Consider the following 11,481-nt stretch of genomic DNA (forward strand, 5'->3'; position numbering starts at 1 on the left):
TTAAGTGTGCCTTGAATTCTAAATAAATCACAGACAGTGTCACCAGCAAAGCACCCCCACACCATAACACCTCCTCCTCCATGCTTTACGGTGGGAACTACACATGCGGAGATCATCCGTTCACCCACACCGCGTCTTACAAAGACACGGCAGTTGCAACCAGAAATCTCCAATTTGGACTCCAGACCAAAGGACTAATTTCCACCAGTCTAATGTCCATTGCTCATGTTTCTTGGCCCAAGCAGGTCTCTTCTTCTTATTGGTGTCCTTTAGTAGTGGTTTCTTTAGAGCAATTCAACTATGAAGGCCTGATTCACACAGTCCCCTCTGAACAGTTGATGTTGAGATGTGTCTGTTACTTGAACTCTGTGAAGCATTTATTTGGGCTGCAATTTCTGAGGCTGGTAACTCTAATGAACTTATCCTCTGCAGCAAAGGTAACTATGGGTCTTCCATTCATGTGGTGGTCCTCATGAGAGCCAGTTTCATCATAGCGCTTGATGGTTTTTGCGACTGCACTTGAATAAACGGCAACTCCTGGACAGTCTGTGGTGCAACGTGGCGTTGGTGGATGGAGCGAGACATGATGTCCCAGATGTGCTCAATTGGATTCAGGTCTGGGGAACGGGCGGGCCAGTCCATAGCATCAATGCCTTCCTCTTGCAGGAACTGCTGACACACTCCAGCCACATGCTTTAGTCCAGGTCTGGGAGGAGATCCCTCAGGAGACCATCCACCACCTCATCAGGAGCATGCCCAGGCGTTGTAGGGAGGTCATACAGGCACGTGGAGGCCACACACACTACTGAGCCTCATTTTGACTTGTTTTAAGGACATTACATCAAAGTTGGATCAGCCTGTAGTGTGGTTTTCCACTTTAATTTTGAGGGTGACTCCAAATCCAGACCTCCATGGGTTGATAAATTTGATTTCCATTGATAATTTTTGTGTGATTTTGTTGTCAGCACATTCAACTATGTAAAGAAAAAAGTATTTAATAAGATTATTTCATTCATTCAGATCTAGGATATGTTATTTTAGTGTTCCCTTTATTTTTTGAGCAGTGTAGTTAATGGTTTACAGTAAATAAACGTTCATAACAGACATTCACACCATGTTGTGCAACTCCCAACCTGCACAGAGAACATGCATGAATAAATATTCCATGAATATTCCTTGGTATTGTCACGATCGTTGAGGAACGGGTCAGACCAAGGTGCAGCGTGGTATGCGAACATGTTTATTAAACTGGATAAACACTCGACAAAACAACGTAACGTGACTTGACGTGAAGGTCCTATGGGCTATACAACAACCAGCCTACACGGAACAAGATCCCACAACTAAGGTAGGCAAACAGGCTACTTAAGTATGATCCCCAATCAGAGACAACGAGCGACAGCTGTCTCTGATTGGGAATCACACCCGGCCAAACATAGACACACAACCTAGAACTGAAACATAGAAATAGACTAACTTGAATGTAAACATAGAATATACAGTGGGGGAAAAAAGTATTTAGTCAGCCACCAATTGTGCAAGTTCTCCCACTTAAAAAGATGAGAGAGGCCTGTAATTTTCATCATAGGTACACGTCAACTATGACAGACAAAATGAGAATTTTTTTTCCAGAAAATCACATTGTAGGATTTTTAATGAACATATTTGCAAATTATGGTGGAAAATAAGTATTTGGTCAATAACAAAAGTTTCTCAATACTTTGTTATATACCCTTTGTTGGCAATGACACAGGTCAAACTTTTTCTGTAAGTCTTCACAAGGTTTTCACCCACTGTTGCTGGTATTTTGGCCCATTCCTCCATGCAGATCTCCTCTAGAGCAGTGATGTTTTGGGGCTGTCGCTGGGCAACACAGACTTTCAACTCCCTCCAAAGATTTTCTATGGGGTTGAGATCAGGAGACTGGCTAGGCCACTCCAGGACCTTGAAATGATTCTTACGAAGCCACTCCTTCATTGCCCGGGCGGTGTGTTTGGGATCATTGTCATGCTGAAAGACCCAGCCACGTTTCATCTTCAATGCCCTTGCTGATGGAAGGAGGTTTTCACTCAAAATCTCACGATACATGGCCCCATTCATTCGTTCCTTTACACGGATCAGTCGTCCTGGTCCCTTTGCAGTAAAACAGCCCCAAAGCATGATGTTTCCACCCCCATACTTCACAGTAGGTATGGTGTTATTTGGATGCAACTCAGCATTCTTTGTCCTCCAAACACGACGAGTTGAGTTTTTACCAAAAAGTTATATTTTGGTTTCATCTGACCATATGACATTCTCCCAATCCTCTTCTGGATCATCCAAATGCACTCTAGCAAACTTCAGACAGGCCTGGACATGTACTGGCTTAAGCAGGCGGACACGTCTTGCACTGCAGGATTTGAGTCCCTGGCGGCGTAGTGTGTTACTGATGGTAGGCTTTGTTACTTTGGTCCCAGCTCTCTGCAGGTCATTCACTAGGTCCCCCCGTGTGGTTCTGGGATTTTTGCTCACCGTTCTTGTGATCATTTTGACCCTACGGGGTGAGATCTTGCGTGGAGCCCCAGATCGAGGGAGATTATCAGTGGTCTTGTATGTCTTCCATTTCCTAATAATTGCTCCCACAGTTGATTTCTTCAAACCAAGCTGCTTACCTATTGCAGATTCAGTCTTCCCAGCCTGGTGCAGGTCTACAATTTTGTTTCTGGTGTCCTTTGTCAGCTCTTTGGTCTTGGCCATAGTGGAGTTTGGAGTGTGACTGTTTGAGGTTGTGGACAGGTGTCTTTTATACTGATAACAAGTTCAAACAGATGCCATTAATACAGGTAACGAGTGGAGGACAGAGGAGCCTCTTAAAGAAGAAGTTACAGGTCTGTGAGAGCCAGAAATCTTGCTTGTTTGTAGGTGACCAAATACTTATTTTCCACCATAATTTGCAAATAAATTCATTAAAAATCCTACAATGTGATTTTCTGGATTTTTTTTTCTCAATTTGTCTTTCATAGTTGACATGTACCTATGATGAAAATTACAGGCCTCTCTCATCTTTTTAAGTGGGAGAACTTGCACAAATAGTGGCTGACTAAATACTTTTTTCCCCCACTGTATAACATAGAAACTCACGCCCTGACCAAACCAACTAAAGACAACAGGCCTCTCGCGGCCAGGGCGTGACAGGTATTGAGTCAGTTTGCACCTGCACAATTATAATGTCAATGTTGGGCCGGCTTCGGGAGTGGTTTTGTTGATTGGCAAACATTGAAATCTCAGGTATGCATTGGCACATATTACTAACCTATTGCTCACATTAGAGCACACCCTTTGGTTTGGCCACCATACCACATAACAGTGATTATGATGTTGAATTATGTGTCAATCATCTCTCATGGGAAAACCTTCCCACGGTACACCTGTCTGACTCTATTAACCAACATGTTGGAGCAAGTCGGACAATTTTTATCCCCAGAATGCAACACATTTGAAAGGCGGTGACCATCGAGATGAGCATGAGGCAAGAGTTTGTTATCAGACAGTCACACAGAGTATCTGCGCATGTGTCCGGGTGCACTTCACGCTGCTACAACGTGGTAGCTGGGTCCTTCCTACCATGCCTTTTCTGTCCCCAGGAAATATCACTTCTCATTTAGTGTAAAATGTGGATTCCAAAAGGCTTTAAATATAAGGTCAGGTGTCCTTTACCTTAAAAACACATAAATATGGATGTTGAAATGGAATGTTATACATTATGAACACTTTTCTTCAGTGGATGTAGGTGTTTTGCCATGTACCCGGATGTTAATCATCAACAACTTCACACAATAAATATAAGACATAAAATAATAAAATACAGTTGAAGTCGGAAGTTTACATACACCTTAGCCAAATACACTTAAACTCAGTTTTTTTTTTTTTTTTTTTACAATTCCTGACATTTAATCCTGTAAAACTTCCCTGTTTTAGGTCAGTTAGGATCACCACTTTATTTTAAGAATGTGAAATGTCAGAATAATAGCAGAGAGAATGATTTATTTCAGCTTTTATTTCTTTCATCACATTCCCAGTGGGTCAGAAGTTTACATACAATCAATTAGTATTTGGTAGCATTGCCTTTCAATTGTTTAACATGTTTCAAACTTTTCGGGTAGCTTTCCACAAGCTTCCCACAATAAGTTGGGTGAATGTTGGCCCATTCCTCCTGACAGAGCTGGTGTAACTGAGTCAGGTTTGTAGGCCTCCTTGCTCGCACACGCATTTTCAGTTCTGGCCACAAATGTTCTATAGGGTTGAGGTCAGGGCTTTGTGATGGCCACTCCAATACCTTGACTTTGTTGTCCTTAAGCCATTTTGCCACAACTTTGGAAGTATGCTTGGGGTCATTGTCCATTTGGAAGACTGATTTGCGACCAAGCTTTAACTTCCTGACTGATGTCTTGAGATGTTGCTTCAATATATCCACATCATTTTCCTTCCTCATGATGCCATCTATTTTGTGAAGTGCACCAGTCTCTCCTGCAGTAAAGCACCCCCACAGCATGATGCTGCCACCCCAGTGCTTCACGGTTGGGATGGTGTTCTTCGGCTTGCAAGCCTTCCCCTTTTTCCTCCAAACATAACAATGGTCATTATGGCCAAACAGATCTATTTTTGTTTAATCAGACCAGAGGACATTTCTCCAAAAAGTACGATCTTTGTCCGCATGTGCAATTGCAAACCGTAGTCTGTCTTTTTTATGGCGGTTTTGGAGCAGTGGCTTCTTCCTTGCTGAGTGGCCTTTCAGGTTATGTCGATATAGGGCTCATTTTACTGTGATATAGATACTTTTGTACCTATTTCCTCCAGCATCTTCACAAGGTCCTTTGCTGTTGTTCTGGGATTGATTTGCACTTTTTGCACCAAAGTACGTTCATCTCTAGGAGACAGAACGCGTCTCCTTCCTGAGCGGTATGGCGGCTGCGTGGTCCCATGGTGTTTATACTTGCATACTATTGTTTGTACAGATGAACGTGGTACCTTCAGGCATTTGGAAATTGCTCCCAAGGATGAACCAGACTTGTGGAGGTCTACAATTTTCTTTCCGAGGTCTTGGCTGATTTCTTTTGATTTTCCCATGATGTCAAGCAAATAGGCACTGAGTTTGAAGGTAGGCCTTGAAATACATCCACAGGTACACCTCCAATTGTCTCAAAGTATGTCAATTAGCCTATCAGAAGCTTCTAAAGCCATGACATCATTAACTGGAATTTTCCAAGCTGTTTAAAGGCACAGTCAACTTAGTGTATGTAAACTTCTGACCCACTGGAATTGTGATACAGTGAATTATAAGTGAAATAATCTGTCTGTAAACAATTGTTGGAAAAATTACTTGCCAAAACTATAGTTTGTTAACAAGAAATTTGTGGAGTGGTTCAAAAACAAGTTTTAATGACTCCAACCTAAGTGTATGTAAACTTCCGACTTCAACCGTATTTATAGTCCTAGTTAAATTCTCTCTCATTAATATGTTTTTTTTAAACTGATTATTGTATTTATGATGATTTTATATTAGATTTTCTGTGTGTCCCTGATATCACTTTCCATCGTTAGTTTGTTGTAATTCTCCATTTAAGAAAACAACCCAGTCCTACAATGACACCACATTCAGGAAGTGTCACCATTTCTTAGCTGGGAAAACAATGGTGCAAAGCTAAATATAAACACTCAGTTTTATCAATTTTTCCATGTTTCATGTTGTTAGTCTGCATGTCCCACTCATAATTGTCCACCCTGTTAGGCTAAACTATAGAGACATTTTACCAAATGTAAAAATGCTCAAATACACTACCAGTCAAAAGTTTGGACATACAGAAGGTATACAGAAGATAGCCCTATTTGGTAAAATACCAAGTCCCATATTGTGGCAAGAACAGCTCACAAAAGCAAAGAGAAACGACAGTCCATCATTACTTTAAGACATGAAGGTCAGTCAATACTGAACATTTCAAGAACTTTGAACGTTTCTTCAAGTGCAGTCGCAAAAACCATCAAACGCTATGATGAAACTGGCTGTCATGAGGACCGCCACAGGAATGGAAGACCCAGAGTTACCTCTGCTACAGAGGATAAGTTCATTAGAGTTACCAGCCTCAGATATTGCAGCCCAAATAAATGCTTCACAGAGTTCAAGTAACAGACACTTCTCAACATCAACTGTTCAGAGGGGACTGTGTGAATCAGGCCTTCATGGTCGAATTGCTGCAAAGAAACCACTACTAAAGGACACCAATAAGAAGAAGCGACCTGCTTGGGCCAAGAAACACAAGCAATGGACATTAGACCAGTGGAAATGGGTCCTTTGGTCTGGAGTCCAAATTTGAGATTTTTGGTTCAAACCACTGTGTCTTTGTGAGACGCGGTGTGGGTGAACAGATTATCTCCACATGTGTAGTTCCCACCGTAAAGCATGGAGGAGGAGGTGTTATGGTGTGGGGGTGCTTTGCTGGTGACACTGTCTGTGATTTATTTAGAATTCAAGGCACACTTAACCAGCATGGCTACCACAGCATTCTGCAGTGATACACCATCCCATCTGGTTTGGGCTTAGTGGGACTATCATTTGTTTTTCAACAGGACAATGACCCAACACACCTCCAGGCTGTGTAAGGGCTATTTTACCAAGAAGGAGAGTGATGGAGTGCTGCATCAGATGACCTGGCCTCCACAATCCCCCGACCTCAACCCAATTGAGATGGTTTGGGATGAGTCGGACGGCAGAGTGAAGGAAAAGCAGCCAACAAGTGCTCAGCATATGTGGGAACTCCTTCAAGACTGTTGGAAAAGCATTCCAGGTGAAGCTGGTTGAGAGTGCCAAGAGTGTGCAAAGCTGTCATCAAGGCTAAGGGTGGCTATTTGAAGAATCTCAAAATATATATATATATTTTGATTTGTTTACCACTTTTTTGGTTACTACATGATTCTATATGTGTTATTTCATAGTTTTGATGTCTTCACTATTATTTTACAATGTAAAAAAATCATAAAAATAAACCATTGAATGAGTAGGTGTGTCCAAACTTTTGACTGGTACTGTACGTTTGATAGAGAAGTTAAAATCCTGTTCAAGTGTTCACCATTATGCTAGCTCAGTCTTGTTCACTCACAGAGCTATGGCTAATTTAGGCTCCAAATTTCCACCCTGTTAAGTTCCACTCTGTTAGGATTATGCAGGTTGGAAAATGCACCTAAAAAATTTTTAAGTGTCAGCTTGACCAATATATTTTAGTATATATATATATATATATGTTCTTTTTCTGAATGAATACAAAAAAAACATAACTTTTTTCCCCAAAAGCTATGATGTCCAAAAGAAACCGCATGCATTATAGGAACCTACACTATGACCTGACCCATCACCTTATGCATTACTGACCCAAAGTGGCAAGGATGACATCCCTAAAAACACAAAACTGGCTCCTAGCCTCCCAGGCATAGGCTTTTCTGTCCCTAACACTAAAACTAAAACTATAAATATAAATGTTTTTATAAAATTTAACTAAATAAAAACTATTAAAGTGGGTCTGAAAACTAACTGAATTTCAAAATGAATAGAAATAAAAACGAACATAAAAACACAAAACTGTTATAACCTTGCCCCTGACAGCATGACAGCCATGTAAATTAAGCCTCTGTCCAAGGCTAACCTGTATCCAACACACATCCACAACGGACCAACAGTCAAACTTTGGTCATAATGATATAAAAACATCTGTTGAGTAAAATATTGTTTTCCTGTTCCATTACCAAGAATAGTGTAGCCTCATAGACTATGGATTATCTACACATCACATAGATTCAAACCTTGTGTCAATTCATGCGTAGAGCCTAAAGACTTAAAAGGAGAATGCAAGTATAAAAAAGAAACGTACCTGAGAGCAGTAGAATATTACTATTCCCTTTTCACAAAGTTAATTTGCACTCAAAGAAACGTGGTATCTTCAAAATTATCCAAAGTCATTTAAATACAATTCCGGTTTTCTGTGCAACTATCCTATCTGCCTTGTTAAAGCAGTCTTGTTGAAGTTCAGGTGAGTGCGACAGGCTCACTTTGTCCGGCACCCTAATTCCTTTGTGTCCAATCAGCACATATCTCATTTACCGTGTCTTTGGTAGAGCCAATGGGATAGCCCATGTTTCAAGCAGGATAATGACACTGTATTACTGGGGTAATAATGGTAATACGGGTATTATAAATATTTTCTTATTAACTCTCAGTGAACCTGGATTCATACTTGCATATTATTACGCACAAATAATTTATTAGGCCTCATTGACATGTAGGCTAATGGTATGATATATTACATATGATACATTTATGATACATTTATTTGTATTGCACATATCTTAAGTGCAGTACAAAGTCGTTGGACTGTATGCAACACACATGAACTGCAATGGATTTGCAATTACATAACTCCAATTGTTGTCATTCCAAAAACAGCATGTACATTTTATCAACTCTTGCGATAACAGGTCTTTTAAGGAGAATGAAGGCAGTTTATTGACGTCTTTAGCATTTCTATGAAAATCAATAACTTTGCATAGAGTATTTCCGCCGCACACATTATAACACATTTTTATGACCAATCAATCAAATTGTATTTATAAAGCCCTTTTTACATCAACAGATGTCACAAAGTGCTATACAGAAACCCAGCCTAAAACCCCAAACAGCAAGCAATACAGATGTGGAAGCACGGTGGCTAGGAAAAACTCCCTAGATGATGGTTGTCCTATCATACAACGGGTGAGTCTAATCCTGGATGCTGATTGGTTAAAACCGCATTCCAGCCGGTGTCTATTACATAAATTACCACTGGCTAAATCTATGAAGTTGAAATGCCTATTTACTCTGTTCCATCTGACTGCGCAATCCACTGTCTCATCAGCTCTGCGAGGCAATTTATATACTAGATCTACACTGTGAAAAGCATCTAGACATTATCTCCCATTTCTTTTAGACTAGCATTTGGTTTTCAACAGCAGATATTTGTAATAACCTTGCTGTCTGTCTCTCCGACATTTGCAACATTGAAAATCGATCTCCAGCTGTCCCTATATATGGTAATGAAAGTGTTCGGAATCTGGACGAGACAGGCAGCTTTTCTCAGTCAGTCAAAATAACGTTTTTAATGAAAATATGTCAATCATTATTTGAGTATGTTGGTAACCCGTTATATAAAAGTGATAATGCCCTCAAAGCCGGTGTTTGGAGGATATATTGGCAAGGTATGCTGGCCCTCCACAAACACCAGTGCCAATATAAAGCAACTGTACACAAGAGGGCGTGCTAAACAACTTTTTTAGCACGGTTGTTTTGCACAACCTCGAATGTACAATTGCTTTTCTACAATGGGTTAACAAATAAATAAATAACATTATTTTGATAAATGTATTCATAGGCTACTATTTCATCCCCTATTTCATCCCTCAACAAAAATATAGGCTTAGTCCTGACACATCTAGGGTTGCTAGCCAAGCCGGCTGGCCATTCATTCATTCTATCGGCTAGGTTGCCAGAGATTCGACCCAGTCGTTAAGTCTTTTTGTTCTATATCTATAGACGCGACATAGTCGTTCACCCGGCTGGCAACGCTCTTACCCCTTGCTTGCTAGCTAGCCAACTACGGCTAACACAGTCAGGTCAAACAGTGCAGCTAGAATAACAGCAAGGTAGCTGCATTTGCTTAAGCTGTTTTGGATGCATCCATAACAATGAGCTAATGATGCGCAATTTCGCCTAGCATAGAAAATGTGCTCTCTCGTCAGGACACTGTTCAGAGGAGCTAGCCAACTACACAGCATTCACTTCAAACTGAAGCTGGTAAGACAGCAAACTAGCTGTATTTCATGTCGTTTGACCTGTTTTGCTATTTACATTTATTTGTATATATCAAATCAAATGTTATTCGTCACATGCGCCGAATACATTACATTTACATTTTAGTCATTTAGCAGACGCTCTTATCCAGAGCGATTTACAGGAGCAATTAGGGTTAAGTGCCTTGCTCAAGGGCACATCGACAGATTTTTCACCTAGTAGGCTCAGGGATTAGAACCAGCGACCTTTCGGTTACTGGCACAACGCTCTTAACCACTAAGCTACCTGCCGCCCTGTATACAACAGGTGTAGACCTTACAGTGAAATGCTTACTTACAAGCCCTTGACCAACAATGCAGTTTTAAGAAAGAATACCAAATTAATCATAAAAAAATACAATATAAAATAATACGAAATAAAAGTAACAAATAATTAAAGAGCAGCAGTAAAAGAAGAATAGAAACCCCTGTAATGAGGCTGGTATGATGAATACAGTAGCTTGCATACCTGTTCCCTGTTATTAATGAAAATCATAAATCAATGCTTGTCTTGGCATTGTGCAACTGAATTTCCAATTATCATTTAGTAACAATACATACAGTGGCTTGCGAAAGTATTCACCCCACTTGGCATTTTTCCTATTTTGTTGTCTTACAACCTGGAATTAAAATTGATTTTTTTGGGGTTTGTATCACTTGATTTACACAACATGCCTACCACTTTGAAGATGCAAAATATTTTTGGGGTGAAACAAACAAGAAATAAGACAAAAAAACAGAAACCTTGAGCGTGAACCTCTGTCCCCAGTCTCAAATCTCTGGAAGACTGAAACAGGTTTCTCTCAAGAATTTCCCTGTATTTAGCGCCATCCATCATTCCTTCAATTCTGACCAGTTTCCCAGTCCCTGCCGATGAAAAACATCCCCACAGCATGATGCTGCCACCACCATGCTTTACTGTGGGGATGATGTTCTCGGGGTGATGAGAGGTGTTGGGTTTGCACCAGACATAGCGTTTTGCTTGATGGCCAAAAAGCTCAATTTTAGTCTCATCTGACCAGAGTACCATCTTCTATATGTTTGGGGAGTCTCCCACATGGTTTTGGCGAACACCAAACGTGTTTGCTTATTGTTTTTTTAAAGCAATGGCTTCTTTCTGGCAACTCTTCCGTAAAGCCCAGCTCTGTGGAGTGTACAGCTTAAAGTGGTCCTATGGACAGATACTCCAATCTCCGCTGTGGAGCTTTGCAGCTCCTTCAGGGTTATCTTTGGTCTCTTTGTTGCCTCTCTGATTAATGTCCTCCTTGCCTGGTCCGTGAGTTTTGGTGGGTGGCCCTCTCTTGGCAGGTTTGTTGTGGTGCCATATTCTTTCAATTTTTTAATAATGGATTTAATGGTGCTCCGTGGGATGTTCAATGTTTCGGATATATTTTTATAACCGGCAGGTAGCTTAGTGGTTAAGAGCGTTGTGCCAGTAACCGAAAGGTCGCTGGTTCTAATCCCCGAGCCGACTAGGTGAAAAATCTGTCGATGTGCCCTTGAGCAAGGTACTTAACCCTAATTGCTCCTGTAAGTCGCTCTGGATAAGAGCGTCTGCTAAATGACGTAAATGTAAAATAACCCAACCCTGAT

This window comes from Coregonus clupeaformis, chromosome 30 (genome assembly GCF_020615455.1).
Source record: "Coregonus clupeaformis isolate EN_2021a chromosome 30, ASM2061545v1, whole genome shotgun sequence".
NCBI classification, from domain to species: domain Eukaryota; kingdom Metazoa; phylum Chordata; class Actinopteri; order Salmoniformes; family Salmonidae; genus Coregonus; species Coregonus clupeaformis.